Source organism: Schistocerca nitens, chromosome 4 (genome assembly GCF_023898315.1).
Source record: "Schistocerca nitens isolate TAMUIC-IGC-003100 chromosome 4, iqSchNite1.1, whole genome shotgun sequence".
Taxonomy (NCBI): domain Eukaryota; kingdom Metazoa; phylum Arthropoda; class Insecta; order Orthoptera; family Acrididae; genus Schistocerca; species Schistocerca nitens.
Window position 1 is genome coordinate 727282005 of NC_064617.1, and position 15015 is coordinate 727297019.

Below are 15015 nucleotides of genomic sequence, written 5' to 3' on the forward strand. Positions count from 1 at the left end.
CATTGTGAAAATATCTCAAATAATAAAGCTCTCTGTCTCTCTGTCTCTCTCTCTCTCTCTCTCTCTCTCTCTCTCTCTCTCTCTCCTTTCTGCACACTTAAATGAACCCACTTTTAAAAGCACACTGTATTACGCCATAAGAAAAATGTATCTTCACGCTATCACAGCCCTGAATAGAACAGAGCAAAGACGAACGCTTTAATCTCGTTTTAAACTTGCGTCTGAGCGCTCTTGCTCCTCATTGGTTGAGCCGCAACGCCTGAAAGATCGTCAGCAGAGAAAACTGCCACAGCAGGTACCGAAGACATACTGAGATCGACCAGTGGGTTCCGAGATAAGAGCAAAAGTTGCTCCCAAATAGTCGACACATAATAATCCGAATATATGAAATTTATCAAATATAACAGACAACTTTCAATCAGTTCTTTCGAATTTAATCTAATATATCGTGTCTAATCATTTCGTATTTTATCCATACCACCTATTTCATAACGTCCAATAGTATCACATTTCAAACACACCAGTCTCTTCTCCGATTTCTTCACACAAATGAACTAGTGACGTAATGTTAGATACCAAAAGATTTTGTTTTTTTTCGGCAGCTTCAAAACTGATTATAGCATCCCTCTTACTACATCGTTTTTATGTTATCTTCCTCCCTACGTTTCAGAATTCTGTCACTTATTCTTCTCCACCTTTTCCAGTTTTATTTTCAGCTACTTGTCATTCGTCTTTCTACTGCTGTACATTGCTTTCGCCTCAGCATTGCTTTGACTTATTCCAAATTCTGTGTTAAGTTGGCAGCAATAGCTTTGCTAGGCAATTCTTACCCATTGACAGACTCATCTGTGAACTTCAGCACAAGCACTCGTATTCAGATTTTGAAATTCTATCACACTTTCTCCATTGTTTTATCTACGTACTGGTTAAATAACAGCGATAATATAGTGCAGCGCGGATCAAACCCTACACGTCTTACTAATTGCTGTGTAACAATCCACAAATTCACAGAAAGAATCACCTGGATAACAAAGTCATCGATGTTTCTAGACTTCCGAAAAGTTTTTGCTTCAGCCTTCTAAAGGACATACGTTTCTATGGGATACCGAGAGAAGTTTGCGGCTAGATTCTCGTTAGACAGAAAACAATACGTTACAATAAATGGTGAGTTTTGCACAGGAACAGAAGTAAACTGCTGGTGCATTCCAAGAAATGTTAATAGGGTCATTAATGTTCGAGTTGTATGTTAAGGACAGAGAATTTTGCTAGCCAGATTTAGTTATGACTTAGCTGACCCCGATAAAATTGTCATGGTGCCCTGCCAACTTTTACAAAACTATGGCCAGGTGCAACTTAGCAATTAGCCCTTAGCGTAAGAAAACGAAATGAGGTGCACTTTACGAAACAAAAAATGTAGTATCTTTTGTGTACAGGATTAATGAACCAATTTTATTACTGAACAAATGGATTAGGTGGGCTATTTGAGACCTTAGTGCACTGCAGTGTTCAAATCTTTTCAGCCAAAACCTGAAAACCTTAGATTTTTGTGCCGGAGGATTTCCTACTGGGACAATTTGGAAAGGAATTTCTGTGATTTTTATTACAACGAAGGAAAACCTCCCGGAAACTTTTCCCGGAACCGAGAGGCTGGAAGTACAGCATTTTAATTTTTCGCAGGAAAATAATTTACCGGTCAAAAATATGTAAGTCTGGTTAGTCAACGTATTTCGTCGAAGAAGAGTTATTCGGTATTCCGTGGAATGTAGCTAATTGCCATGTGTGTAGGTATGAAGTAATATCATTGTTCATAAATGTAAATTCTGTATTCCACGATTCTAAAAACGTAATTGCTGTATGTACAATATCTGAGAGTCACAAATGGAATCACTTAACTCATATAAATAACCGAGTGTGACAATATGTAAGGATACAAACTGGAATTATCACACAGGATCAGTCGCGGCGAAAACTAGTGACAGACTTCGATTCATTCCTATGGTACTGACAAAATGCAGTGAGTCAGGAAAGGAGATTTCTTACGAAACACTCGTGCGACATATCCTACCAGATTGCTCAGGTGTGCACGTCCCATACCAAAGAGATTTATCAACGGATATTGAACGTCTACAGTGAAGGACAGCACGAATTGTGACAGATTTGTCTGAGCCATGGGAGTGTATCACCAAGATGCTTGAAGATTCAAATGGATCAAATGGCTCTAAGCACCATGGGACTTAACATCTGAGGTCATCAATCCCCTAGACTTAGAACTACTTAAACCTAACTAACCTAAGGACAGCACACACATCCATGCCCGAGGCAGGATTCGAACCTGCGACCGTAGCAGCAGCGCGGTTCCGGACTGAAGCGCCTAGAACCGCTCGTCAACAACGGCCGGCTAGATGTTTGAAGAAACTGAAATGGCAGACACTCGAAGATGGGGGCCGATACATCTCTCAGAGTTTGTCTGCGCGATTGATTAATAACATGGTTTGAGATGCACACTCCAGTCGTTGATTACATTTCACGCACAGTATTTATGGTTACATTTCATGCACACGATTTTGGCTTCCAACCATATCTGCCTGGACTCCAACCAGGTAATGCGTACACGTTATAACACTGCTCGCGACGTCTGCAGAAGACTATGCTGGCCGTCAAACCTTTGCGCATAAAAACAGCAACTCAGCGTTACATCAGAGAGAAAACATTAATAGACGTCGTCAGCTGTCCGCTACGCTTAACTATATTCCAAGAAACGGTATGATGTGGGGAATCTAGGAATACACTACAACCTCATAAGCAACGCTCCCTAAGGGATGGAGAAGGCGCACAGAAGCAGTTAAGCTATCATTCTTCTTTCGATCCATACCCGAATGGAACGGTATGAAACCTTAACATACAAATATAGATGATCGCTAGAGTTGTCACCTGTCCCGTCTCGAAATACTGTAAAATCCGTATTTGATTTGAGTGCCTTTGAAGTTCAAACTAGTTCCATGATTTTTTTTTTCTCTTTGTAGCCTCAGAAGAACCAAACCTCGTGATGTCGTACTGAGTCTGCAGGATTATTTACCACGTCTTCCGTCGCGTACTTCGTAGGTCTTCCCTTCCAATTTCCAGCGTGATTACTCGTGTCGTTTGCGACTAAATCTAAGTAATTTGTGAAGTTGTCAGAGCTCACCGAGGACATTAGTGTTAAGATTTCAGATACTGATTAAAATTCAGTCAGTACAACTACTATGAAGAAAGTTAAACGAATAATTTTCATCTACTGAATTTGCAGCTTTTGTATTTATTCGGTTTTTGCACTTAAAATTATTGGATATACGTTCCGCCTTTTACGCAAAAACATCGCTTTTTCTTGCTACCCAAACATGTTTCAGCACTTTTGTGCCATCATCAGTGGGTTTCGTTTATTGAAAACTGTAAAAAGTGAACATATTGTAAGTGGTAACTGATCTAACAAAGTGAGGACTAGAGACAGTTTTTCTTCATTTTTGTTCTCACCGTGATTTTACGTTATATGGTTTTGCGGAACCATCTGCATGGTGTTCTGCACTGATAGCTTGTCGTCTGCAAACCAAGCGATGTAAGTGTGAAATATGTCAGCGAGTTAACACATCCTTTGATTTTTAAAAAAACATGATTTTGGTATGGCAAAATGGTCTGCGTGTATATTTGTTATTTATTACTCACGTTTTATTGTGACTGATCCTTCTCTCTTTGTGTCCAGAGAGCACTGCATACAAATAATGACGTACTTTGTGTAATTTCGATTTTACGATCGCTTTTTCACTTCGCAAAACGTGGTGAACACTATTTTGTTGTGTGTCCTAACCCCGTCGGCGTTCATTTGTTCCCGAGAGGGCACCGACTATTAAATGAGATCCAATATTCCATCACCCTGCAGCGCTGATCGAAGACTCTGCAGCCTATACGGCCACAGAACCATCTGAGCCTCTGATTCATACCCACCACTCGGCTCTGTACCAGAGGTCTGCAATCGGTCCTTCGACAATGCTGCAAATGGTGAGCTCTGCTTTCATCTTGCAAGCAAAACTGGCAGACTTTACCACTTCTGGTAGCCGCTCGAACCAGAGAGAATCTCTTCTGATCCAAAGTGACGCACATCATTGGTACCGATTGCGACGGCTCTGTTCTTTCCGTCCCTTCACGACGGACCTGTACCTACCTGTGAACACTGTCTCAGCAGATCATCAGTAGGGAAGCCGAGTGAAACCTACTGTACTTCGACGTGAACCAGGCTGCAACTAAAGTCACTAATCTACGTTTCGGGAGAAAGTTTTCATATGAAATGAAAGGTTGGAAATTTTGTCCTCAATTAATATATCCTGAAACTTAGGTGAACAAGTATCACTGCCAAGCCCGTGCTAGTCTTAACACAGTCACTCACAATCCCTTTCACTCACGTTAGCAAGTTTATAGTGTTGCATTTCCCGAAAACGTAATAGCTACAAAAATACTGATTGTTTTTGATTGAGAATGCTCGCCAAATATTAAGTCTGTCGGTACCAAATGCAGTCACAGTTTTTAGCCACCGACCTGCTCAATACGCCGCGCGGAATATATGTCTTATCTCGTCACAAAATTCACTTATAAATTCCGAAATTTCTACACACACACCGGAATAATTATGCCGTCACTTTCCAACACTTTTGATGTATGAAACACTGCTAGATCCAGCAACTTATCATTTCCATCGGAACTACTACTGCACATGTCCGATCTCTTTCATGGCTAGCCTTCGACTGCGCTTCCGTCGCCACTGCAGTCGTTGCGTATCATCTTCTTTCTTGCAACTCCAGCAACTCGAAACGGATTCCGTTCAAACTTCTGCTAGTACCGATTTACTAAATTCTTTCACTAACATTCACTGTTCAGTCCATCAAAATCTTTCTCTCGACCGGGGATACAAAATACTACGGTTTTAATGTTTCCCGGCACCGATGCACCACGTGCGGCGGCGCGGTTCTTTCCATCCCTTCACTCGGCTTACCTACTGATGATCTGCTGAGACAATGTTCACAGGTAGGTGCAGGTTCGTCGTGAAGGGACGGAAAGAACAGCGCCGCCGCACGATGTGAGCCACCACCTGCAGTTGGCAGTATCCTGTGCTCTTCATGGCATCCGGAACAGCCCGTTCCTCATCTGAAATGACTCCACATTGAGTGCACACTGGCTTCATTCCCCTTCTTTGCAGCCACGTCCCTAATGGGCCCCTCAACGCACCTAACATTGGAGCTCCCAGCTGCCAATAATCCCACCACCTGTGACTGCCAGGATCTTGCAGACTGAAACAGGACAAGCGAATGCATCTGGCTGAGGGACAGTGTCAGCTGGAGACAGTACCTGGAACTTGTTTGCCACACTAACCGGGGAGGGCTGGCGTTTAGCCCCCAGGAAGTCTGTCACAGCCTGCCACGCCCCAAGACGACCTCCCACTCGACGACATGTGAGGGGTCAACCTCAATTCGACTAATAACTGGGCTGGCCACCAGTGTGGACTGAATTGCGGACTCTTGGGTCATTCTGGACGTCCTTTGGATCCCCACGACTGACCCACAACAGTGATGCCCATCCTTTGCAGCCTAAATCTGCGTAACCGAAGCCAACACAGCCTGGAGCTGAGAGTCAAGTGTCACCAACTCGGTTCGCATCCGCACACAGCAATCACAGTCCCTATCCACACTAAAGACCTTGGAAATCTACACTACACAGACAAACAAAGGACAATCGACACATGCTGCGAAACTCTAGGAACTGACAAAAACACAAGAACTGTGTCTAATAAATTAGATTAACACACAGAGATTCAAGAACGAAATTACCAAAGCACTCAGGTGAGAGTAAATAATTCGCTCCTAGTTAGGAACTTTTAAACTGTCAGAAAATCTGTTTACTCTCCAGCAGAAACGAAAACCTGAAAACTGTGTTTATTAAATATTAAATTAACAGGCAGAAATTCAAAAACTAAACTACCAAAGCACACAGATGAAACTATATAATTCGTTCCTTGTAAAGAACTCGTAAAATGTCACAAAATCGATTACTTCCCTGTCTTGGTGTGCGGCTGTTGCCTGAGCTCCAAAGTCTCTAAAAGGCATTTACTAGTCTTCAGCAGTGTAGCTATGTGTTTTGTTCAATGCATTAAGAGCTTATGACGAAAAGTGCTTACTGAAAAGAAAAGTGGAACAAAGGAAAGAAGATCATTTCTTCGGAATTGCAGTTAAGAATGCCACGGAAGCTGTGTCTTTTTCAGAAAGAACCAAACTGGGGGGAAGTTTTATGCAGTTCTATGTAGACGCCTTAAATACCTTCAAAAATCGTACGATTTCTCATAGGAGAATGTTGCAGCACAGCTACAACTTTTTGCTTTAAACAGAATCGTAGAGTTTTCTTCGCTGGAAGTTGCAGTGAAATCCATCCAAATAATTGAGGTAATTGATATGGAGGGAATGTATGAAGAGTTTTGTCGTATTGGTAACATCCCTGCCAATATTTTCGAGAGTTCTGAAAATACCTCAAACAACTGGTTGTCAGTGTTTACTGGTCATGAAGGTCAACAGAAATTAATAGAATTAGAAGAATGTGAATCTTTTGTAATGGACGTTCCTATGTCACATGCATTTATTGAACGCATTTTATCCTTATGTCTAACAATGGTCAGACAGTAGCAACAGGTGTTTAACAGATCTGATCAAAAGTGAACTGTTAATATACGAATACGTTTTGTAGAAACTTCCATTGCAGTACAAAACTAAACAGTACAATTTTAAACTCAGTCAGGTCAAATGTGAAATACAGGTGGACAAAATAAGTATTAATAGTTTTTTCGCATGTCGTCTCATACCTGATTCATTGTACGTTAAGAGGGTGTAAGTTAGTTTCTCTTACGAATTTCATTATCTCATTCTGATAGTGAATCTATTTACAATGCAATTGAAATTGGTGCGTAACGTTTCATTTCCAAACTGGAAATCCTAATGATCGCTAAGCTTCGGTTGTGGATAAAATGAATAGTAAACATCGATCATTTACAAGAGACTGATAAATTAACATTCGCAAGAGAATGAGAAACTGAGTACTGTTTACAAAAGAGAATGTTTACAAAACAGTCGTACGACCCAGAGGACACAGACTGAAAGCAGCTGTGTCACGCCGTGTACATACTCCGCCTTGGTAGTGATGTCTACTAGAGGGCAGCAGCGAAAGGCAGTCTCTTGGTCTGGTGCCCGCCACTGTTATGCACACCTCTGCCATCTGGCGGCCGTCTCGTCAACATTCTCGCCGTACACAGCGCGACTCCCGGATAGTGCATACATGTGCGGTAGAGGTGAGCGGGAACAGACGCTCGCAGCACCTTACTGACGTTGTGTTGTCCGTCTCCTTCGAGGCTCAGCTGAATATTGATCCTTCAGAGATTCGGCTGCATTGAGCCAACAAATATGTTATCTTGCATGGGAGTAGTTCGCTTCAGGGATAGTTACATTCCCTTCGAACGAAAGCGATAACTTCTTCTCATTTAGTTCACCATACCGAAAGCCCTTCCTCGATCCTGCGACAACTCTGTTCCGATACTAGCTTCGCACAATTGCTCCTCTATCAAGAAAATATCTTGCTGTCCTCATCGTCCTTGCAATCACACAGTATTAGCCCCAGAGCACGTTCTCGCTGCGGTTTCCTTAAGAAGCGTCTGTGTCACGCTTCCTTGTGGTTAAACAAATTACTAACACGGCGTTGGCATATCACGCGCCCTTTGCCACACGTCGTGTCTTGTGAAACAAAACCCTTGGTGTTCGCCACCGTAACATTAACATACAACGGCCCCATCACAGCCCTATTTTCATTATTATTAATACTAACCTAAGCGGATTGATCTTTTTTGTGTGTGGCACGAAATACGTAAGAATTTTTAAAAAAATCGCCTGAAAATGGGCGTGCCAACTGACATAATATAAAGTGAAATGTAGAAAAACGAAAAGGGACAAAATCATAAGCTTTCTTTACTTCGTACCTGACTAACTTGGGCCGGCCGCGGTGGTCTCGCGGTTCTAGGCGCGCAGTCCGGAACCGTGCGATTGCTACGGTCGCAGGTTCGAATCCTGCCTCGGGCATGGATGTGTGTGATGTCCTTAGGTTAGTTAGGTTTAAGTAGTTCTAAGTTCTAGGGGACTAATGACCACAGCAGTTGAGTCCCATAGTGCTCAGAGCCATTTGAACCATTTGAACTAACTTGGCGTTTGAAGACCAGTACGTGAGCTCTCAACACACCTTGCACTTTAAATTAATATTTCTCGTCATACATTTTCGTTTCTTTGAAAGCGCTAACCTCATGTCTGGAGCCCCATAGTTGATCTTTCAGAATACATACTTCAGGTGGTTTTAAATTAGACGAGGTGCGAAGACCGAGAACAATTTTATTCAAAGATTTAGTTGCGAAAAACATCGTTGCCATATCCTCGCCAGTTAGTTCATTCCAAGAATTCTTTGAGCAAAAAAATGGTGTAGAGGAAAATAGCATAGAACTTGACCATATTTGTCACACGATGCTACACTATCATCGACGAGTTACAACTGAATCCACGAATCACAGTTCCTCATCTAACTAGTGTATGTCCTATATAGTAAATAAGGTAGTAATAAACAAGTAATAAGTTAAAAAGTCACGCTTTGTGCTGATATTTTACTGCATGAATAGTGAAAAATGTAGTAGGGGATAAACTCTTCTTCTTTCATTATTTTGTTGGGTAGCCAGCTAGAAAAAGCTTCGTAAGGATGTGAAATTATTTGTAAAGTTTGTTGGAAGTCGCTAAGTGTTCTCATTCTCAAATACTGGAAGAAAATAGTCTGTATAATTTGCCTGCTGTGAGTTACGCTGTCTCAGGACACATACACAGTTTCTAATTGTAATACTTGTCTCACTGTGTTGATACTTTTAACATAAGGTTATACCTCTTATGGCGGCATTTTAAATTTTTAAAATTGGAGCAATAATTACACTAATACTGCATATCAAATTTTTGTTGCCCATGGAAAGCGATAGAAATTTAGCTGGCAAGTGAGACAGTACACTATGAACCACATTTGCCGCTTACTAGATAATAGCAGATAATGAGCTTTAGTATAGATAGCTGAATAAATGTATTGTAAGCTGAGCCTGAGTTGGGAGCCCAGCGATGACTGTGGCCTGTTTTCTAGTCCCTGCTGATGTTGATGTACTTGCCTCATATGGTGTCGAGGGCGTACCCGTAGCGCGACAGGGCAAAAATGTGAAGGCCTGGTCGAGTGTTAATCGTGGCTGTTAAGAGTGAAGCAATCACGATAGGATACGCCATTGACCAGCATTGCGCCTTGTCAAAACACTTAGGAGACTTCAGAAAGTAAGTTACATGATATTATGTCAGGTGAACTAACTTTTAATACTACACTTCAAGTGGGCACGATCCGCTACAGAATGCTAAGACCTTCTGGCATACCTTTCTTGACCAGGGTGCCAAGCGGCATTATCCAGCAGAATAATGTGAGAACCACACATTCACACCAGAAATGGCGTAAGGGATATAAAGGGACTCTCACACGTTCAATAATACTGTCAAAACGTCAAATATTGACCGCCCGAGGGCGCGTATTGACGTAATGTCAACATTACAAATATTAATGAGGAATATTGATTGACCTCAAAATATTCAACTGTCGGCGGCCTGCCTGTAGGCATTGGTGCTATGTGTGTCCCTTCACGTTTCCACTTCAGTATCACATCGGAAACAGTGGACCTGGGCCGGCCGGTGTGGTCGAGCGGTTCTAGGCGCTTCAGTCTGGAACGGCGCGGCCGCTACGGTCGCAGGTTCGAATCCTGCCTCGGGCATGGATGTGTGTGATGTCCTTAGGTTACATAGGTTTAAGTAGTTCTAGGGGACTGATGACCTAAGATGTTAAGTCCCATAGTGCTCAGAGCCATTTTGAACCAGTGGACCTGGGGATGTTTAGGAGTGTGGAAATCTCGCTTACAGACGTATGACACAAGTGACACCAAATCACCTGACCACGTTCGAAGTCCGTGATTTCCCTGGAGCGCCCCATTCTGCTCTCCCACGATATCTAATGACTACTGAGATCGCTGATATAGAGTACCTGACAGTAGGTCGCAGCACAGTGAACCTAATATGAGAAACGTATGTTTTTGGTGGTGTCCGGATACTTTTGATCGCATAGTGTACTCTGTGCCAGGAAGGGTTTTTAACAAGGTAAGTATGGATGCGTCTCGGAGTGAACCAAAGCGATGTTGTTCGGACATGGAGGAAATAGAGGGAGACAGGAACTATCGATGACATGCCTCGCTCAGGGCGCCCAGGGGTTACTACTGCAGTGGATGACCGCTACCTAAGGATTATGGCTCGGAGGAACCCTGATAGCAACGTCACCATGTTGAATAATGCTTTTCGTGCAGCCACAGGACGTCTTGGTACTACTCAAACTGTGGGCAATAGGCTGCATGATGCCCAACTTCATTCCCGACGTCCATGGCGAGGTCCATCTTAACTACGGCACCATGCAGCGCGGTACAGATGTGCCCAACAACATACCAAATGGACCGCTCAGGATTGGCATCTCGTTCTCTTCACCAATGAGTGTGCACATGCCTCCAGTCAGACAATCGTCGGAGACGTGTTTGGAGGCAACCCGGTCGGGCTGAACGCCTTAGACACACTGTCGAAAGGGTGCAGCAAGGTGAAGGTTGCCTGCTGTTTTGGGATGGCATTATGTGGAGCTGACGTACGCCGCTGGTGGTCATGGAAGGAGCCGTAACAGCTGTGCGATACGTGAATGCCATCCTCCGACCGATAGTGCAACAATATCGGCAGCATATTGGCGAGGCATTCGTCTTCATGGGCGACAATCCGCGCCCCAATCGTGCACATCTTGTGAATTACTTCATTCAGGATAACGACATCGCTCGACTAGAGTGGACGGTATGTTCTCCAGACATGAACCCTATCGAACATTCCTGGGATAGATTGAAAAGGGCTGTTTATGGACGACGTGACCCACCAACCAGTCTGAGGTATCTACGCCGAATCGCCGTTGAGGAGTGTGACAATCTGGACCAACAGTGCCTTGACGAAATTGTGGATAGTACGCCACGAAGAATGCAGGCATATGTGAATCCAAGAGGACGTGCTACTTCGTATTAGAGGTACCGGTGTGTACAGCAATCTGGACCACCACCTCTGAAGGTCTCGCTGTATGGTGGTACAACATGAAATGTGTGGTTTTAATGAGCAATAAAAAGTGTGGAAATGATTCTTATGTTGATCTCTATTCCATTTTTCTGTACAGGTTCTGGAACTCTCGGAACCGAAGTGATGCAAAACTTTTTTTGATGTGTTTAGTGTAGGTTGGTGAATTACATGGACGTTTGGAAAAACGCTTCCACTTCGAAAAACAACTCATTTATCTGCAATGACTAGTATGGGGTCTGATAAATGCTTGTTAATCTCACAAAATTATTACAAAACGTAAAAAAGATGATTTTCTTTCATTGCACGAATATGTACTTGCCAGGAAGATATAACTGCTTTCATTGGTTTACATAGATTTTACTAACTGTGTTTGTTGACATTACAGAACAAAACTTCGAGCATTCGAAAGACGTACCTGCCGCCAGAAATCTCGAAGTTGTTCCTACCTCTGATCGACTGCAATTTCCTCTCTTTTTAACGTATTTTGTTTCTCTATTTTATCTCCTGTGAACATTAATAACTTGTCGTACGATGCAGGGCTCGTCCAAAAATAATTTATGAGTTCTTTCGGGCACATGGTCGTGATTTATCAGTAAATTAACATGTGACCAGTCGTTCTTTTCTCTCCAACCATTCCCAATCCTTTTACCATTTTCGCTGCTTGCTGTTGCTTGCAAGCTATAGGTAATGTAACTGCAGCACACGCTATATTTTTAGCATTCGTTATCTCAACCTTGAAAAACCAGACCCTCAACTGACATTTTTTTCAAAAGTCCAGAAACGCATTACAAAATTTATTCAAATGGCTCTGAGCACTATGGGGCTTAACATCTGAGGTCCTCAGTCCCCTACAAAATTTATTATTGCCGAATGAGTATCATTACAAAAGTAACAATATACATAATTTGAAAGAGTAAACTTGAAAGTTTTTTCTCACTGCAGGAGTGACGTGTAATTAGTTCCATATATGGTCTCTAGGTGGTATCATAATCAAGATGGCACATTCTGGAGATCAGAAGGCTTTCTGCGTGCTAGAGTTTGACAAAAGAAAGAGTTCAACGTATGTCCAACGAAACTTTAGGATGGAGTACGGGAAACGCAATCTATAGTTGTCATATAATGTTTGTGGAAACTGGATGTTTGTGTGGCAAAAATAGGAGAGGTCGGCCAGGTGTGAATGCAAATGACATTGAAGGAGTGGGAGAAGATTTCAGAAGGAGTTCGACAAAATCTCTATGCAGAGCTTCACATGAGCTGGAAATATCAACAGGTGTGGCGCGTGTTTCACGTAAAAAATTAAACGCGAAACCATACAGATTACAGTTAGTGAAAAAGTTATATCCTAAAGACAAAGACCAAAGATTCGAGTTTTATTGTGCATTGCAGGTCACAGATGATGGTTTCCTGAATTCGATAGTTCTTTTCGGACGAGGCAACATTTTATACAAATGGGAAAGTTAACAGGCACAATTGTAGGATTTGGGGAACAGAAAATCCGCATAACATTGCTGAACACGAGCGAAATTCTCCGAAGATCAGTGTTTTTGTGCCATGTCTCGCAAGAAACTTTATGGGCTTTCTTCCATTGTTCTTCCATTGAAGAACAAACTGTTACTGTATGTTGATGGTGTTTGGTGTGTGGGGCATTCAACGACGCGGTTATCAGCCCCCGTAAAAATTCATAATCTTCTCACAGTCCAGTCTCGCCATTTACCCGAATGATGGTGAAACGATGAGGACAGCACAAACTTCCAGTCTCCGGGCGAAGAAAATCCCCAACCTGGCCAGGAATTGAACGCAGAACCCCGGGATCCAGAGGCAGCAACATTAACTGTAGACCACGAGCTGTGGACATTGTTACTGGAAAGTCCTTGTTTCAGATGTTGCAGAACCAGTTAATGCCGTTGTTGCAAACATAATCAGAGAACATTGTCCTTCAGATAGATGCTGCACCCCCAGATTTTCACTGTGATATTGAAAGGGTACAGTACCGCCTGACATTGAAAATAGGTACAACATACTTCATTATTTTTGTCAGAACAACACTTTTTTTTTTGTAAAATAACTCAATTTCAATTAATACAGCGAAGCCGGATACCAGTGTGGGAAAGAATGACAATTTATTTATTTAATTGATCACATGTGCACTCCCACAAAGTAAATCCCTACATCCAGTTTGGTGAGATCTGTGAAATGAATGAATGTATGGTCGTCCGCTAACTGCAGATAGTAAATGTGAATATATGATCATCTTTGAGTCGATCCTTTGGCCACCTTTGGTGGGACCAAAGAGATGAAATTTACCTGAGCTTTGAGCGCCTGAAATGTGGCTGACCAATACAGTAGCAAGGTGCTCCCCCACTTCGACAGAGGTGTGAGAGGACCTGGAGAACGGCCATGTTTCAGCACTCTGCCGCTGGATCTTGTGCTGTTAAGACCTGTTTTAGTTGTGCTCCGTAATGACAAAAGAGTGGAGACATGGTATGCATGTGGAATATTTAAGAGTAGTTTGAAATAATAATTTCTCTATTTCAGGAACTTTTGTGGGGGGAATTAAATGTCAGGCAGTTAATATTAATGGGATTGTAGTAATCTTCGGAAGTGACCAACGGTCACAATGAAACCACGTGTAGCAATAAGTTGAAATACTTCCGTGTGCTTAAGTTAAGCTGAATTACTAGTGTGTGTACAATAAGTTGAAATATTTAAGAAATAGCGTGTGTACCATAAGTTGAAATATTTAAGAAATGGCGTGTGCAGGACTTGAAATTAGAGACGAGTACTTCCACGTGGTGAGTACTGTGTGAGTCTCAATCTGTGTATGAGACAAAGGATAAAGAGAAGTACTCGTCCATGGTATCAGTTGAGGACTCGCGTGTGTGATGAATACGTTCTTAATATTACTTTGCGTGATATGATTCCGTGTGACGCTAGATTCAAACTCTGAGAGAGAAGCAAGGTGAGTCGGCCGTCTATCCAGCAACGCCCCTTGGCTTGCATCGCACAGGAAGACGTGCATATATCTCCAGAGTTCATAGTAGGAAAGTAGAATTACGAAGTGGGGCAGTGTCGTGTGAAACTGGGATAAATATTAATTGAAGTGGGAAAGCTGAAAGTGATAGTGTTGTGACTATGTAGTGTTTTGTATTCCATGTCGTAGTGTGGTGTATGTCATGTAATTTGGGTATGTGTGGCTTGCATGGGAGAGTAGCAAGGTAGTTTCAAAAGATTAGTGGGTTATGCTTGCTCCTTCGGTACCGCTCGGTCTGGAGGAAAGTTTCGTGATGATGATTGTGAGAGTCGAAGTGTGAGGTATAATAAAAGATCCACCATCCTATTCAGAGTGTGCACTGTAGCGTTAAATAATTACGAGACCATAATATAGAGATTCACCAATGTAAAACCATGCCCACTGGGCGGAATTTCTCATGTGTTATTGTTGTAGATTATAGAATTTGTGTGTTTAGGTTAGAAAATTTATCGGAATAAATAAGATAGTGAAAAGAAAAAGATTGGTGGACTTTTCCTTCGAATTGTATGTTGTCATAATGTCCCGAATTTATAATGTGTGCGCCATTCATATTCAGTGCGGTGGCCACGTGTTGACAAGAGCCGTTAAATAAAAAAAAGAAAGAAAATGTGGTATTACCAGTGCGTAGTGTACAGTCAGAGTTCTGTAAATTACTGATAGTCAGATGCGTGTTTCCGTTGCGTATTAATCATATAGGAGGATAACTAGTAACTTAAGTGT